Genomic DNA, 21,284 nt, shown 5'->3' with positions numbered 1-21,284 from the left:
AATGTCACTGTGATTACTTGCTTTCCTGACTCCATGTAAGGAACAGGATTTGTTTAATCTCCTTTCCCTCCAAGCCTACTTGTCATCCTGAGTGCCAACTTTAAAAAAATCTTAATCTGGCTAGTTGTCTAATCTTCTTCTAGATTAGGGTGGGGTTTGTGTCTTTAATAAAACGAAGACATTTTAAGGGTAACTCAATGCTGATTACCAATATGAAAAACTTTTAATATTTCTGACTTAAGGGCTATTATTATAGATAAGATATATTTTGATCTACTCAGCAATGTAAAAATATTATATTTGCAGCAAAGAAATATTTAACCCAACGAAAACCAGCAAAGAGAAGAAAATTCAAGAATTCAAAAACCTAGGAACAAATCTTTAAAGTATATAGGCATGTCTCTTATAGTCTGAAAACAATATACAAGGAAAAATTTTCACTTTGAAAATCTGTACAGATACAGATGAGACTAATTTTTTGTTCAACAGCTTTCATTACTTAATAGTATAAAGGATGTTTTAAATATTGTCACATCCAGAACTGGATTCTTAGTTTTATTTTCTTTTAATGACATTTCGTGTGACTGAGACTCCTGAAACTCATAATTCTGGTTTACATGTTCAAAAGAGGAAAGGAATCAGTTCTTCAATTTGAAAAGAGAACCTAAAAAATAAAAATGAAATTCTTAAAACTGTACTATATAAGGAGCCTGAAGGAAAGCATCAGTTTAAAAAAATATAATGAAGTGGCTGAATTTATCTACAAGACAAATATAAAACTGAAATTTAAAAGTACTGCTTGTTTAACACAGTGCCTGTATGCCTCGGTCATAAACTGGAGTATTGGGATTAGCATGAAACACTAAGCAAACACAGAAGATGCTTCATATACCAAAGATAAGACAATTATTCCAGCAAGGGGGGGGTGTGTGTTCTTTGTTACCAACAACTTCTACGGGTATAGGCAGGAGCAGGTTTGTAAAAAAAAGTATAATAATGCATTAGCCCAAATACAACAGCCAGAGATTGTAAACGTTTTCAGTCATGCAAGTCCTTCTTCAGGTCATACACTTCAAAGTACCACAGATATTCCATGATTATGTCAAAGCTAGTTTTGCAAATATTTAGAATCAAAGTAAATGAGGTCAGTATTTTGTGGAAAAGACCAGTCAATTATCCTATAATTAAAGCCTGCATAATAATGCATTACACCATGGAATATAATTCACATTCAGCGTGCAGCTGTACAACTGGTATTTCCTAACACCAGGATAATAGACTCTGCAATCTCAGTAATTGTAGCACTGACTTGAAAATCTTGAAGATGCAGAAGATGTAAAAGGCATTCTCCCCAGAAAGGGCTGTTGGTTTGTTTTTTCTTTGATAAGCACAATGACATTATGTTTCTGTTCTTCATTCAAAACTGTGGTGAGCAAGTCGATTTTGTGCCTTGCATTGTTAAAATTTTGTAATATTTTTGCAAGACCGCCATGCATGGATAAGACTAATATAGCCACACCTTTTTAACACATACTCTTCTTGTTTCTTCTGGGCTGCTACTGCTTACTTTATTGTGTCTACTGTACATTCTGCCCCAAGGAGGAAATATACGCACACTCTGCATTAAATATCTTAGTAGAGCAGAAAAGCACATGCCCATAAAAGATGAGTAAACTGGCCCTCTCTGAGCTATAGAATCAGGCTGTGGATGATTGATTTATCAATCAAACCCAAGTATTTACATGCCTCCAGCTGTATCTTGCATACAGGTGAGCCTTCTTGGTTCATTTGCTACAGTGTCTTGGTATCAGCAAGATACTGATGTAGATGGCAGTGTTATTCATGCTTAAATCCATCTATTTGATGAAAGCAGAAGCTGCTAGTTAAATTAATCTTTAAAAGCTTCAAAAGGTAGTAAATTATCTAAAATATCAGGCAAGAAATCAGCTGATTTACATACATGTATAATGACAGTCTTTTAGAAAAGTCTCAACAAGAGTAAAATATTAGAACATGGTTTTAAACAGACCCTGTTCCACATGACCAGCATAATCAAAGGGTTTCAGATGTGTCCCAAAAGACATAGCTGGCTAGTGAAATACCCAGGTTAGCAGAAAACCCAGGTATTCTGGGTGTTTCTTGCAATTTCAGCGGTGTCTCCTCAAGATTCCTTCCACTGAAAAAGGGAATTATTAAATAAAGTAACATTATCCTGTGGTTCATAAATAGAGGTAATGGCCTTAATTCAGTTTGTGAGCTGTACATCAGAGGCACTTATTCACTTCACTGTTTCTCAATATACAGTATTGCCAACTGGAGAGGTGAGTAAATCAATTATTGCTCATGACTGTGGTTTTATGAGGTTGCAAACAGTGGCTCTGAGTCAATCAAACTCAAATTTTTATTCAAAGGAATAACCAACTGTCTGTGCCATTAGACATGAATTGCTGCTTCATTAACTATTAGCTAGCCACTATGTCCAAGAATGGTGACAAAAGAATATCGCATGTACATATCTTCATGCAACGTACACCAGAGCTGGAGCATTATCATTAAAATAACGCTTGTTGTCAGTCATTAGGGCTTTTATCCAAGTTCTGTTCATGCTTACATACTCATCATGCCTCTTCTTGTTTTTGTAACTCAACGCTGCACAGTGAGTTCTAAATACCGATTGCTTGTTCGAGGCCTGGATTGTTGGCTCCTTCCCTTACAGTGCTCTGAGCAAAATCAACATTTTTCTCATTCATTCTACTCCTTTGCTTTTCAGGGGCAGAGCTATCACTGAAGATGATTTGCAGTTTTGGTAGCACATCAAACCACAAGATAGATCAACACAGCTCTGCAAGCAAAAGCTGTCTTGCATGAATTTTAAGCATACAGCTTGAGGAAAGCACACTTCTGTACATGTAAAGTTTATAGGTAATCATCTGCATTGCCTTAGAAACTGAGCAATGTTCTGCGCCAAAGGTACAAGACTATGCATTTGCTAAATAAACATTTGTTACATTTGGTAAAAGTAGAAGGTGAGTATTTTTCACTTCAAATAGAGGCATATAAAAAAAGAGCTATGTGTAGTTGCATTTAAATCGTCTGGCATTTTAAGACAGAAAATTGTAACAGAAAACACCTGGATGCTTTGTGTAATTGTTCTCTGTCATCATAAACAGAATCTTCATTTGGAATTGTATTGCATATCATTTCTCTAAGCATATTAGGGATTTTTAGTGCAGATTTTCTTAAGTAGTATGGATACAACAAGCAAACTTGCAATGGAAAAGAAGAATGAGACCTGGCTTTCTCTCCCTTCTTGTAACAGCTCTACCATGTCAGCAGAAGCAATGACACTGTAAACGCATTTGGGCACTGTTAAAATATCTTCAGGAATTTGTCAGTTATGATGTTCTATTGATGTTCTATTTATTCCCTGTTATTGGCCCTTGCAAATGTGCTTTCACACAACTTTTGACAGTTTTTAGAAAGACATAAAATGCTTACATACCTTTACCTTCAAGCAGCTCTGGAGGCTTGCTTACCTTCATGCCCTTACCCTCAAGCAACTCAGTTTCTGGGCAAGGGCCTCTTCAGCTCTCTGTGCCAAAATATGAGTTCATAAATTCACGATCAGCCTGATTTACCAGAGTAATAATAATAGCTTCCAACTTGAATCAATAAAAGACGTGAGTTATCACAATGTTTTGAGACACCTCAAAAGGCAAATCTAGGTAGTTAACCAACTACTATCCCAGGTTTTCTAGAAATCTCAAAAATCACAGAACAACAATGGTTAAGGTCACTAGGGACCTCTGGAGGTCATCTGGTCCAATCCCTTCCTGCTCAAGCATTGTGACCCAGAGCAGGTTTCCCAGGACTATGTCCAGACATCTTTTGACTATCTCCAAGGATGGACACTACACAACCCATCATCTGTGCCAGTGTTCAGTCACCTTCGCATTAAAAACTGTTCTTCCTGTAAGAAAAATAGGGGTGATTAACAAGTGGTGATGAGAAGCAGAAACTAGGAACTATAACTGTCCGGTTCTCTGTGATTCCTTCTTTACAATCTCGACAGTGAGGCACCGTAAAGTTTAACTTTAATTTTTATTGCAATAGAAGTGTGTCAAGTCCTAGAGCAATGAAAAATCCTTAATAACAATTAATAATGGAATAACCCCTTGCCTGAAGTCACCAGCACCTAATGAATGTCTCAATGACAACATATGCATGACTATTCTTCTTTCCTGTTCTAAATGTGGGAGGCGATGTCACTATCAAACCTTATCAAACCTTAGCCATGGTGACTCTACTGCTGCTTCCTAATGTAAGGGGTTTTATCCTACATGTGACACTGGAAAAGTGATTACGGAGAGGACAACAAAGGTAACAGCAGTGATAATAAAAGATACCATCCTCAAATGTTTGACCTGCAAGGTACTTCATCCCAACCAGGAAAACATTGAACCTGATGCGGAATGGTAAGGCTAGTTGTGGTTGCTAGAGAAGTTTCCAGTGGTTTCTTTTGTCATGGCAATCTTTCTTATTCCCGCTCTCAGAGATCTTTTCCTATATGTTTATCTAATACATCACATCCAACACATATATTTTCATTCCTACAGAAATGCTCAGTTTGGCTTTCCAATACAGCTAGAGGAAAAGTAAACAAGCAAACAGACATTCCTTTTGCCTAGTCCTGTCTGCAGTGGCAATGGCCAACCCTTTTGCGAGTGAAGTTTTGTCTTGTTTCCCAGTCTGAGCCAACAATTACTAGTGATCATACCAAAAAAGGACAGCAGACTAGACTGACTTTTACCTTTGTCCTCTTATCATCTACAGTGGTTGACAGCTTAATTTGGGTTTGCCATAAGTAAAAAGAGCAAACTATTGGCAAGTGTCCTGAGATGACTCCACCATCTCCACTGCTTCGTAAATTTGTCAGTTAGGTTTCAGTTATTTATTTGTGGAGCTTCAGTGAAGATCAACAGCAGAATTTACGTGTCAGCTTTTTCAGGTGTGGAGGTGTCCTCTCATGGTAAGTAGCTTTTATGTTTTATCACATTTGGGGTAATAATATCATTACTATGGTAATGACATAATATGTGTCACTTTTGGGAATGAGAAATTACACATAATTTCTATTTGCTTCAGTCCTGTTTCTATAGTAACAAGACTAGTAATTCTCATTAATGACTGGTTGTTAGCATTGTTATTTTTGGTAATTTCAGGTTATTAATGTCCTTAGTTTTTCTGCATCTTATTGATGACTTAATCTGAGTGGCTGTTAAATGAAAAAATAGGTCCACTTTACTAAAACTATCTTTCACAAAAATCAGAGAGCATCCTTTGAAGCTAGATTTAAAATTAGTGCAGAATTAAGTTGAGAGAATAAAATCATTAAATTGTTTAGACTAGAGGCAAAATTCAGACTGGATGGTAAACACAATTATTAACACAAACCACACAACTCTGATGAAAGTGCTGACATTATCATTTAACATTTCAGTTTGCCAAGTTCATCTTTCCACTAGAAAAGACATTTTGGCCCTAGAGTGACATTGCTATAAGAGCAGCAAAGCAGTTTCAGGCAGAGTGGTTATCATGAGCTCATTTACCATTGGGATTCAAGCTTAAAAGTTGTACCTAGATGCCACAAGGTCATTATTATCTCATGTCAGTAGCTACATATTCTGTTACAGTTTATTATCCTTAAGGGCAAACAGCACACTAAATGCCTATGTGCTAAAGAATTACAAATATAGTATTCTAATTATGTTTCATATCAAGACTGCTTTTACAATGTTTCTCTTCTAAAAAGTTGTATAGATGCAGTGAAGTAATTCCCAAACCGTTTAACCCACCTTATTGTCTTAATGGAAGTTTATACTATGCTTGGTTCCTTTTCCCTATAAACGCTTATGCATGTCGATACCTTTACCCGTTGACTGTTCATTTGAGTAGTCACATGCTGGAGTGTCTGCAGAACCAGTCACAGTTTCCCTTGCTTGTTTTAACTCACTTTTCTTAAGAAGGCCTTAAAAATTTCTTGAAAATGCTTTGGTAGTACAGTTTATAATGTCTTTTATGAAGTGCTATTAAAGTACATAGCAAAGTCTTGCAATCATTTAGTAAATATTAATAAAGCATTTATAATCTCTTTCAATTTAGAATGCTACTATTCTCTTCCTAGCCAATATTAACCATTAGAAGTCAGTTATCTACTTCTGCAGTTGGTGATTAATTTATTATGAGTTTTGGATTTAAATATCTGAGTTACAGATGGACTTTGGGAGAAAAACAGATGACTTGGAAGAAAATGAAAGAACAAGTGAAAATAAAATATTCTTATCCCTTATTATTCCCAATCTTAAGTTTACCTGGACCAGATCTGTGACCAGGATACACAAAATGTTAGACTGTATTTTACATCTGTGAAGATAAAAACTGGTTAATTCTCCTGCAGTGAGGCAGGCAAGAACCACTATGTGGACCATGAGAATTGCCTTTCAAGGTGCTTCTGTAACTGGACTATATAGCTGTCATGGTTTAACCCCAGCCAGCAACTAAGCACCACGCAGCTGCTCACTCACTCCCCGCCACCCAGGGGACAGGGGAGAGAATTGGGGAAAAAAAAGTAAAACTCATGGGTTAAGATAAGAACAGTTTAATAGAACAGAAGGGAAGAAACTAATAATGGTAATGATAACACTAATAAAATGGCAATAGTAATAATAAAAGGATTGGAATATACAAATGATGCAAATGCAATTACTCGCCACTCGCCAACCGACGCCCAGTTAGTCCCTGAGTGGCGATTCCCCCTGCCCTCACTCCCCCCAGTTTATGTACTGGGGATGATGTCACGTGATATGGAATACCCCTTTGGCCAGTTTGGGTCAGCTGCCCTGGCTGTGTCCCCTTCCAACTTCTTGTGCCCCTCCAGCCTTCTTGCTGCCTGGGCATGAGAAGCTGAAAAATCCTTGACTTTAGACTAACACTACTGAGCAACAACTGAAAACATCAGTGTTATCAACATTCTTCTCATACTGAACTCAAAACATAGCACTGTACCAGCTACTAGGAACACAGTTAACTCTATCCCAGCCGAAACCAGGACAATAACATATCCTACTTCTGCTCATACTCTTTAGTAGCACATCTGCAACTTACACTTTTGTGCAAACTTTTGATAGTATCTGCCCGTTCTGATACATATATTTACATACACAATGAAAAAAATCTTCTCTCGATACCTACTACATGAAGAAATTCACTTAATTGCTTCCATACATTACAAATCAACTCAGAGCTTATTTTTACTGCAGGCTACTGTACTGAATTTATGGAGCTGAAAAGGATAATTTATTTCCATTAATCATTTCTTATCCTAAATATTATTCATGTTAAACATCTTTTCTTCTTGCATTAAAATATAAGTTTTAATATTTAAAATTACTATTTAAAATAATGCTTTAAACTCCTGAGAATGCATTCTTAGGCCTCTTGTCCCTCTTTCGGGCAACGGGGACAAACTAGTCAACTCACCCTAGAAAGAGGAGTTGTTGGAGACAGAAAAGATTGTGGCAGAATGCACAATGCTAGCTGCCAAATGACACTGTGGGTCAACAGCCATTTAGCATATATTAAAGCAGTGCGTAGGCTGCTGCAGTCTATGCCAAGACCAATGAATAACTCTTGCTTGGATGAGGATGCCTGGCTCATTTGCAGCTCTTTTCAACCTCCTGTGCTTATAGCTTCCTATCACATCTAACAATATAGTAAGCATTCAGGTTCTTTACCGTAAAAAGATGATCAGCTTCAAGGAATCATTTAAGAGATGGATCTGTGAAAACTGAAATTAAATCAAACATCAGTATTAGTTTTATCAGCTATAAATTTTTACATACAAACTCAGATAAAAAAGGCTAATGAAAAAATCCATTTCTTTGGAAATATCTAATGTTTTAATGGAAAATTCCTTCAGATACATTTTTGCCTGTAGAGCATAAGAAATTTCAAATCACATTTTGGCAAATTTTAAGCATCTGACACTGAGGAATATGATGGGAATATTCAACGCTAACAGCTTCCCTTCACTGTAGCCTAAGAAATGAACATTAGTGCTAGTCAGACATTTTCTGACAAGACAGATTCTAACCAGGTTTTGACAAAACTGAGACTTTTGGTAGGAGGTTTTGCAGCAAGATGAAAGTTCTGATCAAAACTAGAGGCAGAATCTGTTCTCAAAAGAGGCCACTGATTACAGGGGGTTAAAGAAAATTCACCTTCTTTATTAACGCCACCAAATACCTTGTACTTGTTTGAAATTTTCAGGAGACAGCTTGGTGAGAGACATAGCTCAAAGTGACTTTTTGATTTCCCTAAACAAATGACGAGTACAAATTTAACAGTTTAACTGTACCTCATATAAACAGAGTTGGAACCGGTTTCTGATGTTTTGGACTCTGGACATGTTCTCTGTGATACATGCAACCTCGTGTTTGCCCAAATTTTCTGACATGCTCATGGGAAGAGTTCCTATAGTATACAATCCACTTGACTGCCTTTACATTCAGCTGTACCTGTCTCTGCACTACAGCCAATTATGCCATCCTTAGAACATTTAATGGTCATGTATAAACAGACATTCATGTTTCTGTCCTGCCAGATTTTGAAATTGAACCCCTTCTGATGAGAACAATATAACCAACAGACTGTCTGCTATTCTGTGCCAAAGCTGATTAATCTTAAATTAGTAGTTCCTCTGCAGGGCAAGAACCTCTTCCTCTAAAAGTAATAGTTTTTCCAAAGATGGAACTAATTTAGAAATTCTTGAAAGATTTTTATTTAATTGAAAAATTACTTTTTCACCATCTTTAGGTCTGCTTTTTTTATCTTATCTGTATAAGTATATAAAATTGAAAATCTTTTGAATTTGCAAGAGCAACTCAAATAGTGGGAAGAAGAAATTTATTTTATTTTTATTCTCTTTCTACAGGTTTTCCTTTAATTACAATCACCATTACATATAGTGATAAAACCTCAAAAACTCCAGTAGCTGCCCTAACAGCAAAAGCCATATGCAAATAACTTCATATTATTCTAATAAATAACGTATACCCTGTATAATTTTCTGGAGTTTTCAATTGTGTCTTCTGGTTTTTTTGAGCTTTCAATTAATTTTACAGTTTGAAATAAAAGGTGGAAAACCTTTCTGTCAAAATATTTTCCATAGTAATCTGTTCCCCCTTACTTTACCAAACACTGTCTTAAGACTTTAACCATCTTCCCAGATTCCCTTCAGCTATCATAGTATTTTAAATATATCCATATATATATATGCATTGGCAATTCAGCTAATAGGAATAGACACACACTACACAAGCTACATTTTGTCCTTCTGATATTTTCTGTGGGTTTTGGATTATGTTCTGTTCAAATAATTTAACTAACAGTATTACAGCTTTGCAGTGGCTGCTAACTTTAACTTTTGTACTACTATGTTAAAATATGCTTCATTTTGAATCTAGCCTTTTGTACTGGGGTATAAATACTTTAGTGAGGACATCCAGGTACATTTTAAGAGTTCTTGCCAGTATTGTTAGTTTGGTTGCTATGCCTGATTTCTATGCACTCATCTGGGTAAAAAGATATATTTAGGCCTTTTTTTTTGTTAAAAAAAGTGCTAGTGGGGGAGGTATTACATTCCTTCAAGATGAACACAGCACTTGCTAATTTTTGGCACACAACATTCATCTCCTAGCATTATGTCACTTGTCAAGCCTTGAGATCTTCCATGGCCAGAACTGACATAATATGTCAAACATTTACAAAACTTCGTTTTCCAAGTGCATTTAGAATGAATGATGCAGCACCATTCATGTAGTAACAGCAGATAACCTGAAATATCCTACACAGAAAGGTTTTCCAAAATGTAGCAACTATTGGAAATCTGTCATGGTATGTAAATTTTTTTAATGGACTTTCAGTAAATTTTCATAATACTGTTTAAAGTTTCTACTGATTTTAATCTCATAAAGTGATAGCACTAGTATTGCTGAAAAGTGCTGTCCTCTCTTTTTTTCTCAGTGAACTAGTTATTAGATTTCCATTTCTGTAAGAAGCAAAATACTGAACATGAGTTGTTTTCATGTGTAGTCACTTTACATTAGCTACTGACATTGCATTCTAATGCTCTCCTACCTGTACTTGTCTCTATTTTGTTCATCTTATATAGTGCTGTACCTGATATGTTTACCATCTATCTTTCACACTGCACTGTGAAGTCCTGCCCATGCTTGGAGATAAGTACTGTAGTAAGAGAAACCAAGGATGAATTTCAGAACACTATATTTCCGATGTTTTGATCTACTATGTATGTGGTTTTATCGGTAAAATGATTTTAATACATTTCTCCATTTATTAAATGATAGTTGCTATTTTCTTAAGTATTTAAATACTTACAATTAGTATGTGTAGAAATAGTAGACTACACGGTGTGAGATAATATCTATTTTTAATCACATTAATTCTTTTTCTAGTAAGAGATCGATATTGTAGTATCTTCATATCAGATAATTTACTTTAAAGCTTGAACTAGGAACTATGCAATTTCATAGCAAAAGCTGTTCTCAAGAAACACAGACTGTCTGAGTAGGTTTTGTAGAAGGCAACCTCAAGTCCCTGAATATCGGATACTCTGTTCTTTTTCTATAATGTTTTCTTCGTAAAATATAAAGCATTTCAAACTATGGATGTCCTGAATATTTTATTTAATTTCCAAGTGACTTATTGTGAATCGTCCATTACCAACTGGTCTTTGTCACTAAACACACAATAGGCTGGTTTGCTTCCCGTATCCTGAAGTATCACATTACATTGTGTTCAGTAAATAGATTCTGTTTGTGCATTAAATGGTATTTGCTTCTTTTTGTCTACTGACCATCTTTTAAAAACACAAAATGATAGAAAAGTAGGGCTGGAAGGCACTTCAAGTTGTCATCTAGCTCACCCGCTGCCTAAACCAAGATCAAATATACCTGTATTATTCCTGACAGTTGTTTGTCGAATCCATTCTTGAAAACTATCAAAAATGGAAATTCTTGCAACATCCCCAGGCAATCTTCTCCAGACCTTCACTGTCTCTACTATTAGAAAGTTTTCCCCAAAGCCTGATCTGAATTTTTTTTTTTTTTCATTAATCGAAGCCCTTTACTTCTTATTCTTTCTGCAAAGGACATTACGAACAGATAGTTCTACTCCTGCAGCAACCTTCTAGGTGCTTGTAGCTGGTTTCTTTCCTGTGTGAAGAAAACCCATTCCTTCAGTCATGGTCATGTTCCCACGACTTACAAGCATTACTCTTTTTGTTCTCTAGACTGTCTCCAGCAGTGTGAATCTTCAGGTGCCATCCTTAGCACGCTGAGGCCATAGCAGTGCTGAGCAGACACATTTTTTAAAAAAGTGCAAGAGCTCTTATCAGTTGGCCTTGAATGTAGTTGAACTCCTGGAAGAGAGATTGGCAAGGTAGAGGGAAAGTCCAAAATGTGGAGACCTAAGCAGGTACTCTGAGGTCTCAGTTCTGCAACCTAGGACTGGGGCTCTGGAAGCAGAGCTGACATGTCCAACTGGTCTGTAAGTAAATCAACTCATCTGCCACATCCCCACACCACCATGCAGTGCACTAGTTTGAAGAAGCGGCTGCAGCATCAGTGTGGTGGAACTAACTTCATGCTGCAATGCACAGAGGGGAAGGTTCCTCCATCTCTAATTCTCATATAGTGATGCCCTGTGTAGCCTGGCTGCATCAGCTGTGTGTCCTAGGGTTTGGGTCTCAAAGGGTACAATAAAGCATAAACACCAGATTAGCTTCTTCAGAAGTCAGCTTTTCAGAATTATGCAAAAAGAGGACATGGTTCGTGGGAGTGCTTGCATGGAAAACGTCAATATACTGTACTCCACAGTTTTCAATCTGTTCAGGTGAAAATGCAGAGGCAGTGCTATTTACCGCTGGGTCAAACAGCTGTAAAAAATTCCAGTGTTTAATACTGTGTGAGTGAAAAGATAGTTTATGTTAAGCCTTCATAGAAATGGAAGACATACTGAGCAAATTCCTGACCCTATTGAGGTCCACAGCAAATCTTCCAAGGTGCCAGAATTCCTCATTGATTTGTTATACATTAGGCACTTGAGCTGTGCCTACCTATGTTGGAACATAAAGCTGAATTCATATTCAAGATCACATGGATAGCTAATATATACCTTTCACATACAGAATTCAGTGAATATCTGACTGAATGACTTAAGTAATTTTTTCAAAGGACTGTGTTCTGTGTTTGTAAGTGCAGCTATTTATCACATTTTTCTTACCATCAATTTCTTACTAGTGGAACATGCCCTCTTCTTAAGTTACATTACTGTTGTTTTTCTGTCCTTGCTCCTTCCTCTCCTAAAATCTTATGGTGCTGAAAAGACAATAAGTATGTGCTGTTTGCATAACAGAAGCTGAGGCATTCATTCAGATGTGCTCTGCATGTATTCTTTTTGTTACTGAATGTGATAATAGAAGTAGAGTGTGTTAAGTAGCCAATTCTTTCAAACAAGACAACCTGTCATATAGACTGTCCATCTTCAGTGTATGATATTACAACTAATCAAGTGTTTAGGCTTCCTCTGATGCTTTGCTTTTCGCCCACAGGTAATCTTGTGCAACTAGCAATGAGACCATATTGCATGATATGAAAACATTCTTAAGAACATCTCAGGAACAGACTTCATTACACATCACCATGACTCTTAGAACAAATTATACGTATTTTATGTAGTTCAGGTTACCATGGTAAATATTTTCTTCTTTAATAGACAATAAAATGGAATAGAGAAACGAATACACAGAAAACTTGTTTTTAAGGAAAGCAAGACTATGTTAAGCAACACTATCTTAAGCTATGAAGTGTGCCAGTGTTTCAAAGTTTTTCAGTAAATAAACCCCAATACTTCACTCCATTAAACCAAAACAAAAAAAATGTGATAGACTTCCTTGCAAATTCCTCAAGTGCAATATAGTTGAGATGGCCAAAAGACAGCTATGCTAGGAGCACAGAAGAAAGCATATAATACATCATACAAGCACTAGCTTGTTTCAGCTAACACAGAGGCCAGAAGTTCAGTGTTCCCCCTTTAAAATGGAAATTGCTGAGTTCTATACTATGGAATGATGGGGTTCCATACTTTTCCTTTCAATATTTGCACTTACACTCTTACAACTGACATCTGCAGTCAGGCTAGGAACTCAACTTAGGATCTGAACATCTTCGGTTTATTCCTTGCAGACGTATTGCTACTGGCAAGAATGAATCTGTAAGTCAGCCTCTGCCTCGCTATGGCACCTGAAGGTAGTGCCGCAAACAACACAAGTGTATCTCAGAGAACTGGATATTAATCTCACAGTGCAGCCTGAACAAATTACAGCTCCAGAAAAAAAGATGAAAGCAACACTAAAACTTCTCTTTAAAGAAGAGTTACTCTGTTTCAGCCCATTCTGATGTGGACCTGTTTCTGAGCCCAAAGTTTGAAAGGATTGACTGGCGCACTGGAAGGTGGAACCTTTTTTCTCTCTCTTTTTTCTCTCTCTTTTTTTCTTCTCTGTGCAGACTAGGAGATAAATGCTGCCTACCTCATTTGCTTCCAGTAAAGCAAGGAGCTTAGATATGTGCAAAAAGAAGCCATTCCATGCCCACCCTCCTCTCCTGCCCAGATATGCGACGGAGCCTTTCCTCACAATTTCACCAAAGACAATGGCCTTGCAGACATTACTCGCGTAGAGGGCAGCCTGCAATCCAAATATGCTAATTACTGCACAAGATTCTTGCCAACACAATCTCTCTTGATCAGAAAGGTAACAGGGAACAACTTCCAAATAAAAGTATGTTTTCAGGGCATTGCATCCAAATGTTTCAGGAAATAGCACCACTACTAAGGATCTTGCACTAGTATTAGCCAGTGTTACAGCTTCTGGTACAGGCAAGTACGGTACTATCAATTGCTTTCACTTCAGAAAAGCATCACTTGCTTTGTGTCAGGACTAAAACCTATTTGCTGGCTTTGAGTAAAATGCAGAACAAAGGTCCCAATTGCAGTTTCCTACAGTCCATCACTCAAATACCCCTGGAAAATTTTCATGTTTATTATATTGCTTACATGAGAGTCTAATTTGTATATTGTTATTATGAATCCACTTAAAGCTTCTTCTGTAATTTCATATGACTAATACTATTTTTTTTCCTGTTGTTAAGTTTTCTGGAGAGCTGTTTTGTGTTGCTGGCAGAAACCATTCTTCACCCATGAACATAGCTGGACTTCAGCAATAGGTATAGCTATACCTATAGAGTTTGCAAAAACAGAGCATTATTTTGGGTTTGTGTCCTTTTGGTTGGAAAATGTAAATTCACTATCCTCATTACCATTGTATTCAAGTCTATGTTAATGAGGTGCTAATGTCTCTACATGGTAAGAATGTTCCAGAGAGTGTATTTTCATGTATTTGATGGAAACTAGGGAAAGCTATTGCTGTAATTTATATTACATTGTATGATCTAAAAATATTCTTTAATTTATCATCCCCAAACAAGACATTTTTGAGCTTAACCAGTTTACTTTCACTGCATTCTCTGGGTTTGAAAAAAGGAAGGGTTATCAACCACAGAATATCATGAATTGTTGCAGTCTCTTAAGTCTTTCACAGTAAACTTAAAGTCTAAACAATAAAAACAGATAAATAGAGGAAATGTCAAACTGAATTCTGGGTAATGATCAGATCAGCATGCTTTTATACAATTTCCATCACTTTGAATTTTAAATCACCTTTTAAAGGGCACTAAAGCATTCTTGCAAATTAGTCTGCACTCCAATTAATGCACCCAACATGACAATAAGACCAGTTTCAGCTTGGCTAAGCAGACCAGTCAACCAGGAGGATGTGACTTGAGGACTTGGAGAGCCTGTGCCTCCACCTTTTTTTCCTCTCTCTTCACAGCAGCTTAGGTCCAATTAGGCCAGTTAATCTGCCTAAAACCATTGGAAAGGAAGGATTTCTCTAATAAAGATGAAGCATAGTCTGAGGACATACAAATTAAGTCTACTCTTTTCAAAAGACAGAAAATTCCAAGATTTCTCTCAGCCACGTATCTTAAAGAGGTACTTCTTTTGGTTGAGACCAAACTATTTTTCTCCACAGGGATTTTAACTTTAAGAGATCTTTCTGTGACATTTGTTAACATGTAAAGGATTTCTCTTTTGTCTATTTATTTTTCATACTGTGCTCATTTTTGACATCCATTAAATTTTATAAGAGTAGACTGCAAGCGGTAGTGATGAGAAATGCCAGGTCACATTACAAGAAAATGTTCATAAATAGAAATGACTTTGTGTTTTTCAATCAAGAAGTAAATAATACTTGCATGAATATACAGGTATTTGAGTAGCCTAATCGGCAATTTTGGAAAGGAAAATTGAAGGGGGGGTGAAAAACAACTTATAAATACGTGCTTATATATGAAACACATTTTAACAAGTTGAAACAAAATTCTTGAAGAATAGATAAACCATTTTACACTGTATTTAGCTAACTAACTTCAAAAAAAGGAACAGTAAACAATCTCAGTCCTCTCTATCATTATCACTGGTGCATGGGAACTACATTGTATACTCACAGCACACTGTTAGAACTTTCTCATTTTTATTGTGTTTCACTTATGTTATTTGATTCAATTTTCTACGTAAAACTCTAAGATGTCTTATTTCAACAAAATCAGATGAGAAACATCCAGTCAGATGCAAAAAAAAAAAAACATATTGCTTTTGGAATTGCTTCCATTTCTCCTCAGAGAGCTCATGCTTCTCTTTGCTGCTGCTGCTGCTTTTTTGTATCTTGAATGAGGATTTGGGGTGGGAGGGAGAAGCTTTAGTGCCTCTAGTTCACCAACAGCTTCTAATGCATTGCAGCAAAAGGTACTAGTTTGAGTTCCTGTGGCAAGATGTTGGACTGCTCAGAAATTATTGGCAAGGTAACAAAAGAAAAAAATGTAGAAAAGCCATGCAACATTTTTTTAATTAAAAAAAGTGATACAGAAGTTTAATGATACTGAAGAGAACTTGACATTTGCTAGAGCTAAAGTCAAAATTTTCCTATTTACCTTGGCAACAAAAGGTTAAGCTGCTTTTTCACAAGCCCTTTTTATTAAGAAATTTCTAATCACTTTCCTTGGAGTCCTTGGCTCTCACAGAAATTTTGTTCAGAAACCTGAAAAATTTTCTTTTTCAGTATCAACGCTTTAAGGAAAACATTCTGTTCAAAATAAACCTGAAGATTTCCTACCCTTTCTTTTGCCCAACACAAAAGCCACTAAAGCAATGAGATTTGTAATGGGGCATTTATTTAGTCATCGTACATATCGTGTACCTTCTTTTGATATTCCATCCCGCCTCTTTGTCCTGATGTCAAGAGGCAGTTCTGAACATGATAGCGTGTTAGCAAATAAGCCACCTGGCTGATCAGTTGGTGAACCACTGACCACCACAATTCAACCTGATCCCTACTTCTCAGAGCCATGTTGAGAAACCAGTTTCTCTGGCTACTGTCTGAAGCCAGTTATATACTCAGCTGCCCCAAACCAGATTGTTGTCTCATTTGGATCTAAGCTTAATCTAAGTACTTTAACTGAAGGGAGAGATCAAAGGCATTGGTAAACTATTTTTTATCAATCAAGCTGCACTTTGACAACAACTTCCTTCCTTCCTTCATTTGAGGTAGCCCCAGTACAGCTGGTAAGAGAGGTTAGTCTAGTCCTGCTGATGTACGTAACGCTTTATACCTGCAGAGCTTATATTCTGAAAAAAATACCAAGATAGGCCAGACCGTATAAAATTCCACATAACTCCGTGTACCAAAGGCACTGATTGTTAAGTTCTGGGGTTCCCCATCCTAGTGTGCCAGTTATGCCAGTTTCGCTTCTTGATTCACAGATTCAGTTGAGTGTGCTCCCATTTTTTTTCATTCCACTTTTCTTTCACACCTTATTCAACTAACAGCTTTGTTTGAAATAATGGCTGAGCAGCCACAAAGAGGCACGAAAGTTGCAAATGAGAGAACACTGAGAAAGGACTTAGATTTAGAAAGTAAACTTTGGACATAGTAGTTGAAACATAGGAGTAAGAAAATATACTGGGAAAGGAAAGTATCAACATAAATGAACAAAAGAAAAGGGAGAATAAGAAAACACTGCAAGAAGAGCTCCACAAAAATCTAGCAAAAAAGAATGCCATATCACAGGTACCAGAAGAGTAAATTAAAAAAAAGGAAGTATTGATTAAGTGTGACCAATCAGCAGTTTTAGTTTGATTTTGTTATTTAAATGACATTTAAATAAATGCCATTTATCTAGGCATTCAAATATACTTCAATTTGCCACACAATGTGCAAAAGAGATCAATAGCATCCTCTAGCAGGGGAGAAAGGACGATAAGTATGGACAGGAGTGTGATATTACAAAATAAAGTCTCAATTCAACAAAATACATTTCAGTGCCCATTTGAAGCACAGTAATCTTTTATGCTTTGCAGAAAGTATTTCTATATTCTTAGTAATACCCTATATGTCATTAATCCCTAGACTGCCAAAACATTGTTTTTCAATTTTTTAGTTCCTTCTTCCTCAAGCAATTTTACTTCTATAGGACCCCATGTGAAGTGGCATGCTACTCAGTAGGGTAGGAATGTTACGATGTCAGCCTAAGGGTTAATCTCTGAATTATCTATTGTTTGTTTGCCTTGCATTCTCTAACAATTCTTGTTTACTAACTGATCTTCCTTTTTCAAGTTTTGTTTAAAAAAGGAAAAAAAAAAAAAAAGAGAAAGGGATGATACAGCCTGCACTATATTATTGCTATCAGTTACACTGGTCTCTGTTTCCCTATTCAGAGTCAGAGATATAACAATGTTAAATAAAACCATGCATTTGTCTGTCACAAACAGGAAGGGAATAACTAAAATAAGCAAAGGCCAAGTTGCCAAAAAACTTCATGGATGACTGGGGAAATCAGATATACATGTCCAGTTCCAGAATCTGAGCAAAGCACCTACTGGACAATACATGATGGTGTAACAGAAAATTTGCTTTAAAAATGAATGGAGGGACATGAAAGAAAAACATAGCAACTGGCACACATATACCTAATTACAAATAGGAACTATTGCATGAAATGCAATTAAACTTTTTGATAGATCAAAGCATTCTTCTGCAATAAAAAGGAAATATTCTACTGTACATTTAAATAGCATAACTGAATTGTACGAGGGAACAGCATGAGTACTATAAGACAAAATTGAAATAATACAAGAGGTGTTACAAGGTTTGCCTTGTGCAGCAGCTAGCACAAGCATGATGCACAAATGCAATTGTCCAGATCAACTAATGAAGAAAATCAAGTGCCTGGCAAAAAAAAGCTAAATATAATCTAAAAACTTTAAGTAATAACTGTCATTTAATATTTTGCATATGTGTTCACTAAGTTCTGTGCACATTTATGAATAAAATGACTGGTATCAAGTACCAGCTCCCATTCAGGAAGAGGCTGCTACATTTTCCGGAGGACTCCTGCAGTGTTTCATGTTAGGGAGCTCGGTGGTCTGGGCACAAGCCTCTGAGCTGGGGATGACTCCTTCTAGTTCAGGCTGAGCTACTTATTTGTTCAGCATCATAAACAAGTCATCGGGGGTCTCTGTTTTTCAGTTGGTCATGATGGAAAGTTGTGAAAAGCAAGAAAGCCAATCAGCTCAGATGTCCAGTTAAAAATCAAAGGTAACACTTGAGCAAAGAGTTGCTGAACATATCCATTTTATCTTTATTTAAAAGAAAATAATTCAATTAAAGAGTACTTTCTCCTAAAACAGCTCATGGATTTTGATAAAATAGCATTTAGCACAGAAATTTATGAAGTGAAGGAATGCTGGATGCAAAGAAGGCAGGATGACACAAGTTATATGTTTAAAGAACTGCTCTAAGCATTCATTGTGCTGAATAAAACTGGTAAGAGGAAAAGTGCTCACTCACTTCAGTTTGAGAAAACCACATCAGAATGGCTGTATTACAGCCTATGGAAAGGTTTAAAATAATGAGATGTGCAAAAATCAAATCTATAAGCAAGAGAGTGATAACATAATACACATTTAAGCTGGAAGAGAATGTTGATGTGTTTGCATGTAAATAAAAGTTTTATACTGTTGACATTCTCTCTGTATCATATTTATATTTGCTAAATTACATGCTGCTGTAGATTTAGAAAATGAAGAAATTCTGTATAACCCATCACAAAAGGATTAGTAATGTTTGAGAGAAAAATCTTACTCTAAACAGCACTTTTCATTTTTAACTCAAACAAATTTACATCTCAGGTGGCCACATCAGTACTGAAAGACTATTTTGGTTATGAGATTAGGAAATTACAGTAACTGCTATATCATAATGGAGAGAGATAAAATAATAAATAATTTTGGTTTAAAGTGAAAAATACTTTGCAAGTAATTATTCTCGGCTTGTAAATGGTGTCTCTCTATAACCAACCAAGCATATAACAAGAAGATGAAGACAAGGCTTATTTTCACTTCATTTCACTTCTTTGTAATTGACAAGCTCTCACTGGGTGTCAACTTTAAAAGATGACAAATCCTAAATCTTATAGGACTCAATTCAATAGTTTACCTCTCCAAATTGTTTGCAAATTAATCTACATTTTCAAATGAATCAGGCATGAAATGTAAGATGGCATCTATATTAGGAAAATATTAATTTCCTTGTCTTTTTTCACCATCCAAAGTAGCTTTAAAATATTCAGTTTGTTAAGAAAATGCATAGAAATATATAAATGCACAATATTCCCTATTTCACAAGTTTACCTTTTTGTTTTCCTATTTTATTCCAGTATGCATTAGTTTCCTTACTCAAAAATATACCTATTTTGTATTTGATATAGTGTGGTAATTATACTTCAACTTCTTCAGATGACAAAACCCAACATACATGAAAGATATGATGATGAAAGGGCTAAACAAACAAACAAACCAACCAATAAATTTGGGGTTACAGTTCTGTGTTGTCCCAAAATGTTAACCTATTTCCCATTATGACCCTTCCCTTATTCAAATTTAGTATTGGAACTGCTCCAAACAGGCTGATTCTGAAAAAATCAAAAGCATTAAATAGGTGAGAATAAGAACATAGCCCTCTATTTTCTAGCTGTGTTCTTTTTCTGGCACATTGGCCACTTAAGCCATCATTATGGCACACCTTTCTCTCTTAACTAACAGAAAACCCACAAAAGCAAATTTCTTCCTAAACTTAGACTTGTTTTTTTCTTCTACTACAAATACTAAATGCAAATAAGGCTTTTCAGTCAAGATGGGGAGCAGTTGCAGAGCTGCTTAGAACTAGAAGATGTCTAAATTATGCATCTCAGCAAGTAGATCAAAAATTATCTCAGCCCTGTCTTGGTGAGTTGATATACCACCATCGTGCCTCTGAGCCTCACATTGTTTCTGCATTCTTGATCCACTGCACTTCTGTTCAAAACAGGAACTGTACCTGTTGTACTGATCCTTCAATTGCAAAGGACTGTTGCTCTTTCTTACTTAGGGACCAGCTTTCTGATCAGTATTCTCTGCCTCTGTTTACTGAATTAAATGATAACAATTAGACCACCATTTTGAGCTAGAAGATAAGCTTTTAAAAGTAAAAACAATAAAATGAAAGAATTCATTTAAAAGGTATGTTGCAAAATCTTTTCTTCTTGTTTTTAAATTTTAAAACAGGACATGAAACAAATTGTGTAAAAAATTTTGAAAAGCATTCCAAAATGCCTAGCAAAAAAAAAAAACCCAAATAACTTAGCAGTTAAGATTCAGGTCTTTTCATTAAATGTTTTTTTGGTTTTGTCCATGGCTGTTCCACACCAGTAATCTATGCTTCCACTATTCACAATGGAATATTTTTAGGTATGCCTGTAATGCACCAATTATCTAAAACCTAAAAGGCATATTGTAACTTCATGTAGCATTCTGGAAATGAAGAATATATTATTGAATGGAAAGATCTCATAATATATAATGGTTGATTATTACCTGATCTTTTCCATATAGTTATCCACTCCAACTACAAATTTTGTCTTAAAAATAGCTTCACTAACTTTTTTGCAGCTGAGACCTATTATAGTTGGTACCAATTTGTTAAATACTCTAGC

This window comes from Haliaeetus albicilla, chromosome 5 (genome assembly GCF_947461875.1).
Source record: "Haliaeetus albicilla chromosome 5, bHalAlb1.1, whole genome shotgun sequence".
In the NCBI taxonomy this organism is placed as follows: Eukaryota; Metazoa; Chordata; class Aves; order Accipitriformes; family Accipitridae; genus Haliaeetus; species Haliaeetus albicilla.
This window is presented reverse-complemented; position numbering follows the sequence as displayed.